An 11,227-nucleotide genomic window follows, 5' to 3' on the forward strand; every position below is an offset into this window, starting at 1 on the left:
GGAGATGGCAAGAGTGAACGTCGACATTCTAGGAATCAGTGAACTAAAATGGACTGGAATGGGTGAATTTAACTCAGATGACCATTATATTTACTACTGTGGGCAGGAATCTCTTAGAAGAAATGGAGTAGCCATCATGGTCAACAAAAGAGTCTGAAATGCAGTTCTTGGATGCAATCTTAAAAATGACAGAATGATTTCTGTTCGTTTCCAAGGCAAACCATTCAATATTACAGTAATCCAAGTCTATGCCCCAACCAGTAACACTGAAGAAGCCGAAGTTGAACGGTTCTATGAAGACCTACAAGACCTTTTAGAACTAACACCCAAAAAAGATGTCCTTTTCATCATAGGGGACTGGAATGCAAAAGTAGGAAGTCAAGAAACACCTGGAGTATAATTGTAAGGGGTTTGATTTAGGTCATACCTGAATGATATAGTGTCTTTCCCTCTTTCTTCAATTTAAATCTGAATTTTGCAATAACGAGTTAATGATCTGAGCCACAATCAACTCCTGGTCTTGTTTTTGCTGACTCTATAGTGCTTCTTTAGCTTTGTTTGCAAAAAATGTAATCAATCTGATTTTGATATTGACCATCTACTTATTTCCATGTATAAAGTGTTCTCTTGTGTTCTTGGAAGAGAATGTTTGCTGTGACCAGTGAGTTCTCTTTGCAAAATGGTTAGCCTTTGACCTGCTTCATTTTGTACTCCAAGGTCAAATTTGCCTGTTACTCCAAGTATCTCTTGACTTCCATCTTTTGCATCCCAGTCCCCTGTAATGAAAAGGACATCTTTTTTGGGTGTTAGTCTTCTTCAGCATTACTGTTGGGGGCATAGACTTGGATTACTATGATATTGAATGGTTTAGTTTGGAAACAAAGAGAGATCATTCTGTTATTTTCGATATTGCATCCATGTACTCCATTTTGAACTCTTTTGTTGACTCTTATGGCTACTCCATTTCTTTTAAGGGATTCTTGCCCATAGTAGTAGATATAATGGTCATTTATTTGATCATTTTAGTTCACTGATTCCTAAAATGTCAATGTTCACTCTTGCCACCTCCTGTTTGGCCACTTCCAATTTACTTTGATTCATGGACCTAACATTACTATGAAATAATGTTCTTGACAGCATCAGGCTTTACTTCCATCAACAGCCACATCCACAACTGGGTGTTGTTTTCATCTTGTCTCTGGCTCTTCTTTCTTTCCAGAGATATTTCTCCACTCTTCTCCAGTAGCATACTGGGCACATACCAGCCTGGGGAGTTCATCTTTCAATGTCATATCTTTTCGCCTTTTCATACTGTTTATGGGGTTTCAAGGCAAGAATACTGAAGAGGTTTGCCTTTCCCTTCTCCAGTGAACCACGTTTTGTCAGAACTCTTCACCGGGACCCATCCGTCTTGGGTGGCCTTACAAATTGTGGCTCAGAGTTTTATCGAGTTAGACAAGGCTGTGGTCCATGTGATCAATTTGATTAGTTTTCTGTGATTGTGGTTTTCATTCTTTCTTTCTCTGATTGACAAGAGGCTTCTGGAAGATTTCTGATGGGAGAGATTGCCTGTGGAGGAAACTGGATCTTGTTCTGATGGGTGGGGCCACACTCAGTTCAGTTCAGTCACTCAGTAGAGTCCGACTCTTTGCGACCCCATAAATCACAGCACGCCAGGCCTCCCTGTCCATCACCAACTCCCAGAGTTCACTCAAACTCATCTCCAGCAAGTCAGTGATGCCATCCAGCCATCTCATTCTCTGTTGTCCCCTTCTCCTCCCACCCCCAATCCTTCCCAGCATCAGAGTCTTTTCCAGAGAGTCAACTTGTTGCATGAGGTGGCCAAAGTATTGGAGTTTCAGCTTTAGCATCAATCTTTCCAATGAACACCCAGGACTGATCTCCTTTAGAATGGACTGGTTGGATCTCATTGCAGTCCACGGGACTCTCAAGAGTCTTCTCCAGCACCACAGTTCAAAAGCATCAATTCTTTGCCGCTCAGCTTTCTTCACAGTCCAACTCTCACATCCATAAATGACCACTGGAAAAACAATAGCTCAGTAAATCTTTAATTCAATATTCTGTTCATGGCTGGAGCTTTGTTCCCTCCCCGTTGTTTGACCTGAGACCAAACTATGGTGAAGGTAATGAAGATAATGATGACTTTCTTCAAAAGGTCCTTTGCATTCACTGCTGCACTCAATGCCCCCAACTCTGCAGCATGAGACACCTGGAGGGCTCATATAGAACCTTGTGCCCACCAGGACCCAGAGACCCAACAGAGACTGAGTCAGACCTGTGTTTGAGTCTCCTGTGGAGGTACAAGTAAGCAGTGGCCTGCTGTAGGGGCAGAGGCTCTGGTTGCTGCTACTTGTCACACAGCCTGTGGCCTAAGCCCTCTTGGAGGAGGTTACCATTAACCTCATCATAGATCCACAGAGCAGACACCCCACAAACTGCAGAACAATTATACCAAAGAAATTCTCACACTGTTAAGAATGTTCTAGGACCCATAACAAATTTTCCAACCTGGGGATCTAGCAAAGGATCTGAGAACTTCCAGAGAATTTGACTTTGGAGGCCAGGGGATTTGATTACAGAACTTATACAGTGCTGGGGAAACAGACTCTTTGAGAGCACAAACAAAACCTTCTGTGCACCAGGACCCAGATGAAAGGAGCAGTGAATTCACAAGAGACTGACCCAGACTTGTCTATGAGTGTCCAGGAGTCTCTGGTGGAGGAATGGGTCAACAGTGACTTACTAAAAGGCTACAAGATTTAGGGACATATTGGTCAATAAAGCAGAGTCCAAAAAAACACGTACATATACATGCTTAACTAGATTTGGAGTAATAATAATTGTATGTGATATATGTAAATCTCGTGGTGCTGGAGAAGACTGTTGAGAGTCCCTTGGACTGCAAGGAGATCCAACCAGTCCATTCTAAAGGAGATCAATACTGGGTGTTCATTGGAAGGACTGATGCTGAAGCTGAAACTCCAATACTTTGGCCACCTCATATGACGAGTTGACTCACTGGAAAAGAGTCTGATGCTGGGAGGGATTGGGGGTGGGAGGAGACGGGGACGACAGAGAATGAGATGGCTGGATGGCATCACCGACTCAATGGCCATGAGTTGAGTGAACTCTGGGAGTTGGTGATGGACAGGGAGGCCTGGTGTGCTGTGATTAATGGTGTCACAAAGAGTCGGACACAAATGAGCGACTGAACTGAACTGAATCTTGTATTAAAACTCATGAAATCTTATACAGAAAATAAAGTTAATTTTGCTCTCTGTAAATTTAAATATAAAAATTAAGGCCAAAATTTGAATACCTCAGAGAAAAGACATGCAAATAGTCAACAGTCACAGGAAAAGAAATATTTAACAGAATTAATAGTAAGGCTGTTTAGTTGCTAAGATGTGTCTGACTCTTTTGCTATCCCATGAAGTGTAGCGATTGGGGGTGGGAGGAGACGGGGACGACAGAGAATGAGATGGCTGGATGGCATCACCGACTTGATGGACATGAGTTTGAGTGAACTCCGGGAGTTGGTGATGGACAGGGAGGCCTGGCGTGCTGTGATTCATGGGGTCGCAGAGTCAGACACGACTGAGCAACTGAACTGAACTGAACTGAACTGAAGTGTAGCCCCCCAGGCTCCTCTGTCCATGGGATTTCCCAGGGTAGAATAATGGATTGGGTTGCCATTTCTTTCTCCAGGGAATCTTTCTGACCCAAGCACTGAACTTGCATCTCCTACATTGGCAGGAGGATTCTTTACCACTTAATCACCAGGGAAACCCTAATAGCAGGGAGATTCATCTTAATATCACAGTATGATACAGTTAAATACCCATTTAACTGCTAAAATTACAAGGAATAACAGTACAAAGTGCAGCAAAATTTGTTGTGGGGTGATGGTGTGAAACACAACTGATAGAGTCTCTTTGAAAAATCATTCAGCAGTTCTTAGTCAAATGCATCATTCATTTATTACAATCTAGAAATTACACCCCTAGGCATATACTGAAGGAAAATGAAAACATACCTTCATATGAAAACTTGCATACAAAAACTCACAGAAATTTTTTTTCAAAAAAGGTATAATTTGGGCACAATTCATCAATGATTGAATGGAAAAACAAATTATTGTGTATTCATACAACATAATACTACTCAGCAATAAAAATACAGGAAGTACTGATTCACAAAAGAGCATTAGTGATTCTTATAAACATTATTATAAACAAAAGGGACTGACACAAAAATGTGCATATCATATGATTCTATTTATTTGAAACTATAGAAAGATAATTTGAATCTATATTTGGAAAGGATATTAGTGATTGTGCTAATCACAAGATTGTCCTGAAAGAGATACAGAGAATTTATTTGTTTTTTTGTTTTTTGGCCTAATAGAAATATTTTATATCATTAGTGTTGGTTACATGATGTATAAATCTGCCCAAATTCGTTAAAAGACACATTGAAGCCAGACCATTCTAACATATGTAAAACTACACTTCACAAATTTGATTTTAGAAAATGAAGTGAAATAATTTGCATTTTGCCTCAGAAAAAGTGGAGAGATTTTATCTTCTGCTGATTTCAGTAAAAGAATTGCTGAAAATTTTTCTCAGAGTGAAATGACTCCAGATGAAACGCCACATCTGAAGGAAAGAAAAAAGAATACCAGACAGGGCTTTGAAAAAACAAAAACTTTCTATGTAGCTATCCATCTATGTATCATGTGTCTATGATCTACCTGTCTATGTAGCTACTCAGCTATCTGGCTGTCATTTTTGTGTCTCTGTTTCTGTCTTTCTGTTTCTTTCTATACAGTCACCATCTATTTATCTACTACCTATTTATCTATTTATCTATTACCTAACTATCTGTTTTTTTTTATCTCTGTCTATTCACCATGTTCTCTTTCACCCGAGAGGTGCTTCTGGTTTTGTATATCTCTAGTAGAGCACATACTGAATTGTAGTATAGTTGCTGTTTTGTATGTTTGATTAATTTGATTTTGTGTTTCCCAAGTATGTAGACTCCATTGGTCTTTCTTACTAATATTTTTGCAACAATTTGAATGGTTTCAAGCTGATTCAACAAATCACTGTGAAAGAATGAAAAATTTAACTGATGGAAAAGCTGAACTCTTGATGCTGAGAAAAAGTTTCCTATTTTTATAAGAAAAGGCCATTGATGAGTGATAATTTAAAGTTAAGGGGCCAACTGTAATATTTACTTACCATGAAAGAAAAACAAAATAATCATTTCTTTTGAAACAGGCTACTCTAGGCAACACAACTAATACAGTGTAGCTTCCACATTGAAAAGATAGTCATCTAGTTGAGATTAGTAAAAGGCCTACACACATCACAACATACTTCATATTAGATACACAAGTAACAGTGATATTCAGACTTCATGAGAGGGAATCATTCAAAAGACATAAAAAAGCAGAGAAGAGAGAGTGTGTGGATTAGTTGGTAGGTCATTTTGAACAACAATATTTTGGTTGAAAAATAAAGGGTATTTCTAGGAACAAAGGAGACAAACAGAGGAGAGGTTTTATACACAAAGTGCAATGAATTAAGACAAGCAAGTTATGTGGGGATCAAATTAAGTGTAATCTTGAAGGACAAACCTAGACAGCATATTAGAAAGCAGAGACATCACTGCCAACAAAGGGCTGTATAGTTAAAGCTACAATTTTATTTTATTTTATTTTTTTACCAGTAGTCATGTATAGATGTAAGAATTGGACCATAAAGAAGGCTGAGCACCAAAGAATTAATGCTTTTGAATTGTGGCGCTAGAAAATACTTCTGATAATCACTTGAACTGCAAGGAAATCAAACCAGTCAATCCTAAGGGAAATCAACCCTGAATCTTCATTGGAAAGACTGATGCTGAAGCTCCAATATTTTGGCCACCTGGTGTGAAGAACCGACGCATTGGAGAAGATCCTGATGTTGGGAAAGATCGAGGGCAGGAGGAGAAGTGGGTGACAGAGGATGAGCTGATTGGATAGTATCACTGACTCAACGGACATGTATCTGAGCAAACTCCGGGAGATGTTGAAGGACAGTGAAGCCTGGCATACTGCAGTCAATGGGGTCGCAAAGAGCTGGACATGACTGAGTGACTCAACAACAACAAAATTTCAAAGAAAGTGACAATTATTTACTTGCTATTTTAGAGATACTATTGAAAGTTTTTTATTCCTTAGATGCATTCATATGATGAACAATATCTTAATAACTTTTATGTACCACTCCCTGAGCTAGGCATTTCATATGCACTATGCTAAAAAGCTATCACAATATCCCTAAACAGAGAGAAAGATAGGTTACTGACATTGTCCAAGGTCAAATAAGTAACAAGCAAAGGGAAGAGTTGTAACTGAATTCTATGACTCCAAAAAAAAGTCCTGTACTCCTACTCTATCTGATTACAAACAAGGCTAAGAATTTCTAACACCGTTTAGACATCAGAAAATACTCCATCCCAAGTTATCATCACAAGATGTGCTAAACTGAACTTTACACTCCCTATCCATTTCCAGTTACATTTAAATTCATATCCATGATCTTATAAGAAAGATCTTTACTTTACTGGGTGCTGCCTTAGTCTCCTAGCAGTATCTACACCTAGCAGAAGACAGACCTTTATCATCTATGATAACCTTGAGGAAAAAAAAAATCAAAAACACTTTATTTGGAAACCAACACTTCCCAGAGTTTTGTTTCTTAAACTGCTTGAACATTCCCAAGAAATAGGTTTCTGCTAGATCTGGCTTCCCTTACAGCTCCTGCCTTGTCATCACACTCCACAGGGGGTGAAAAAAAGACTTGAACTCTGTTTGAAGGAGAATTTTTAAGGTTATAAGGTCTACAGTTTAGCTTTTACACATCATTTTAGGAAATTTTTAAAGTCCCTAACAACCCACATTAAAAAATGAATGAGGATGTATGCTCCTCACCCCAGGTGGTTTCTCTCTATTTAGCAGGATTATTCCTGGGCTTAACAGATACAAATCACTTTTTAATGATCTTTCCTATTCAGACATTTGATCTCCTAAAGAGCTGTTGGGTGTTTTTAGCAATATGCAATAAATGAGTGCTGCACAAAATATAAAGCAAGGGAGAAAATGGTCCATTGACTCTGGCTCAGGCACTATTCAAATATCTTAAGACCTAATATTCTAGTTTAACATGAATCCTTTGAAGTTGTCTTTGAGTGATTTCTAGAACAAGTATACTCCCTGCTCACTGATTGGAAAGGTTCTGTCAGCTTTGTAGGCATGAAAACCCTCAGAGAACAAGCTCTGTTAGGGAGTTAAAGTGATCAGACACGGCAGATTAAATTTCCCTTGGATTGTTTGAATATAGAGTTCCAAACAATAGCAAGGAGAGATAAGAAAGCCTTTCTCAGTGATCAATGCAAAGAAACAGGAAAACAACAGAATGGGAAAGACTAGAGATCTCTTCAAGAAAATTAGACATAGCAAGGGAACTTTTTATGCAAAGATGGGCTCAATAAAGGACAGAAATGGTATGGCCCTAACAGAAGCAGAAGATATTAAGAAGAGGCGGCAAGAATACACAGAAGAACTGTACAAAAAAGATCTTCATGACCCAGATAATGACGATGGTGTGATCACTCACCTAGAGCCAGACAGCTTGGAATGTGAAGTCAAGTGGGCCTTAGAAAACATCACTATGAATAAAGCTAGTGGAGGTCATGGAATTACAGTGGAGCTATTTCAAATCCTGAAGGATGATGCTGTGAAAGTGCTGCACTCAATATGCCAGCAAATTTGGAAAACTCAGAAGTGGCCACAGGACGGGAAAAGGTCAGTTTTCATTCCAATATCAAAGAAAGGCAATGTCAAAGAAGCTCAAACTACCGCACAATTGCACTCATCTCACATGGCTAGTAAAGTAATGCTCAAAATTCTCCAAGCTGGGCTTCAGCAATATGTGAACCATGAACTCCCAAATGTTCAAGCAGGTTTTAGAAAAGGCAGAGGAACCAGAGATCAAATTGACAACATCCGCTGGATCATGGAAGAAAGCAAGAGAGTTCCAGAAAAACATCTATTTCTGCTTCATTGACTATGCCAAAGCCTTTGACTGTGTGGAACAATAAACTGTGGAAAATTCTGAAAGAGATGGGACTACCAGACCACCTGACCTGCCTCCTGAGAAATCTATATGCAGATCAGGAAGCAACAGTAAGAACTGGACATGGAACAGCAGACTGGTTCCAAATAGGAAAAGGAGTACGTCAAGGCTCTATATTGTCACCCTGCTTATTTAACTTATATGCAGAGTACATCATGAGAAACGCTGGGCTGGAAGAAGCCCAAGCTGGAATCAAGATTGCAGGGAGGAATATCAATAACTTCAGATATGCAGACGACACCACCCCTATGACAAAAAGTGAAGAGGAACTGAAGAACTTCTTGACGAAAGTGAAAGAGGAGAGTGAGAAAGTTGGCTTAAAGCTCAACATTCAGAAAACTAAGATCATGGCATCCAGCCCATCACTTCATGGGAAATAGACGAGGAGACAGTGGAAACAGTGTCAGATTGTTTTGGGGGGCTCCAAAATCACTGCAGATGGTGACTGCAGCCATGAAATTAAAAGACACTTACTCTTTGGAAGGAAAGTTGTGACCAACCTATATAGCATATTAAAAAGCAGAGACATTACTTGGTCAACAAAGGTCTGTCTCATCAAGGCTATGGTTTTTCCAGTATTCATGTATGGATGTGAGAGTTGGATGGTGAAGAAAGCTGAGTGCTGAAGAATTAATGCTTTTGAGAAGACTCTTGAGAATCCCTTGGACTGCAAGATGATCTAACCAGTCCATCCTAAAGGAGATCAGTCCTGAGTGTTCATTGGAAGGACTGATGTTGAAGCTGAAAATCCAATATTTGGCCACCTCATGCGAAGAGTTGACTGATTGGAAAAGACCCTGATGCTAGGAAGGATTGGGGGCAGGAGGAGAACGAGACAACAGAGGATGAGATGGCTTGATGGCATCACCGACACAATGAACATGAGTTTGGGTAAACTCTGGGAGTTGGTGATGGACAAAGAGGCCTGGCGTGCTGCGATTCATGGGGTCACAGAGTCAGACACAACTAAGCGACTGAACTGAACTGATTGTTCTTAAGATAGCACATCAAGACACAAATGCCATCACCATATTATGTCTATATCATGGCCAAAGACAGGGGTAGAGAAAAATAATTCTGGTGAGTCGTTGTCTGATGTCCCTAACATCAGACAGTTTTACTCTGGGAAGATGTTTCTCTTTATCATTCTCCTCTGCTATTGCCTCTCCCATTCACTTTTCCCAAACAATGTATCACCATATCAAAAACATGTATTCAGTGTTTATTCATGTTTTTATCACTGGCTATTATAAATACGTACAAGAATGAAATATATTTAGTGTTCATGGGATAGTGTGTTAAAAATAAACTACTAATGACACCTTCATGTTACACCTAATAGACTGTATTCCATGAAAATAAGGCATCTCTTCCTCAAATTCTTCAAGCACATTAAAGTGTCCCTAGTGTTTGGGAAGAGACCCCAATTTATAACTATCATTTTAGGGCATGAACACCACATGCCCTTTGAAAATATTTCAGAGATTTATGGTATGTGTTTTTGTACGCGTTTGTGTGTAGAAAATCCCATTTTCTTATCTAAATGATAACTTTCTCAGATACAAAATTCTGACAACATAAGTCTCATTTATTTTTGCATCCAGGTGATATGCTAGGCTTTGTTCTTTCTAAATTTACTTTCAGATATACCATATCTTAGTCTGTCTGTACATACAGACATGAAAGCTATGACAAACCTAGACAGCATGTTAAAAACAAAGGCATTACTTTGCTGACAAAGTCTGTATAGTCAAGGCTATGGCCTTTCCTATAGTCATGTATGGTTGTGAGAACTGGACCACAAAGGCAGAGTGCCGAAGAATTCCAATTCTTTGGAATTCCAGTACTTTGGAACTGCAGTGCTGGAGAGGACTCTTGAGAGTCCCTTGGACAGCAAGCAGATCAAACCAGTCAATCTTAAAGGAAATCAACCCTGAATATTTATTGGAAAGACTGATGCTGTAGCTGAACTTCCAATACTTTGATCACCTGATGTGAACAGCTGAATCATTGGAAAAGACCCTGATGCTGGGTAAGATTGAAGGCCGAAAGAGAAGAGGGTGACAGAGGATACGATGGTTGGATGGCATCACCAATTCATGGACATGAACTTGAGCAGATTCTGGGAGATGGTGAGGACAGCAAAACCTGGTGTGCTACAGTCCATGGGGTCAGAAAGAGCTGGACACACATAGGTGACTGATAACAGCAACAACTAAATTTTAGACAAAATTATTTTGATTCATCTTCCAACTCACTACCTCTTCATCTGTATCCATTCTATTCAACATCCAGTCTGTTAAGTTTTCTAAGTCTTAATTTTGTAAATAAATACTCAAATTCTAATGATTTTATTTGACAATTCGTAAACCAGAAGATATATTCTTGGTATTCTATGAAGATGTGACCTCCCCAACTATGAGACATTCTTTTCTGTTGATTTTGGCTTCTTTTATATTGTTGGTTGAATTAGTGAATTTTAATTATTCTGTTTTGACAAATTCCTGCCTAACTGCCTGTGTTATGTGCTAAAACGCGCCAGTTGAGGTGGTGGTAGGCAGGGTGAATGCTACATGTGATAACGAGTTTTCCTAAGGATGTGGAGCATATTCTTTCTTTTCCTGCCTTGAGAAGGCTAAGGGAGCAGCTTCTGACTGATATGACCTCTGAGCAAAAGCCCTTGCAGATAGCTCCTTCATGTGATCAATGTAAGCAGATGCACGTGAAGGTTTAACTTCTCTGAGTATAACCCTTTTATTTCCTGACTTTTGTCTTTTGGTAAGAAATTTCCCAGGACTTCTCTTTACTGCATTTCAGGCTGTGCTGTTACTTGGATTTATCTATGCATTTGGCTTGTTTTGCTTTCTAAATTTGGAAATTCTTCACCATGTATGGTCTGCTAATGGAACTTTTTTACTTTTTCCTACAGACTGCTTATCAACATTGCTTCCTTGTGCATGTACTCTGTAAAGCCTACTGCTCTAGAGCTCAAGTTCAGGATTCAGCAGGAACTAAAGGGACAA

The sequence above is a fragment of the Moschus berezovskii genome, chromosome 2 (genome assembly GCF_049115385.1).
Source record: "Moschus berezovskii isolate FMDL1 chromosome 2, NW_MosBer_1.0, whole genome shotgun sequence".
Taxonomy (NCBI): Eukaryota; Metazoa; Chordata; class Mammalia; order Artiodactyla; family Moschidae; genus Moschus; species Moschus berezovskii.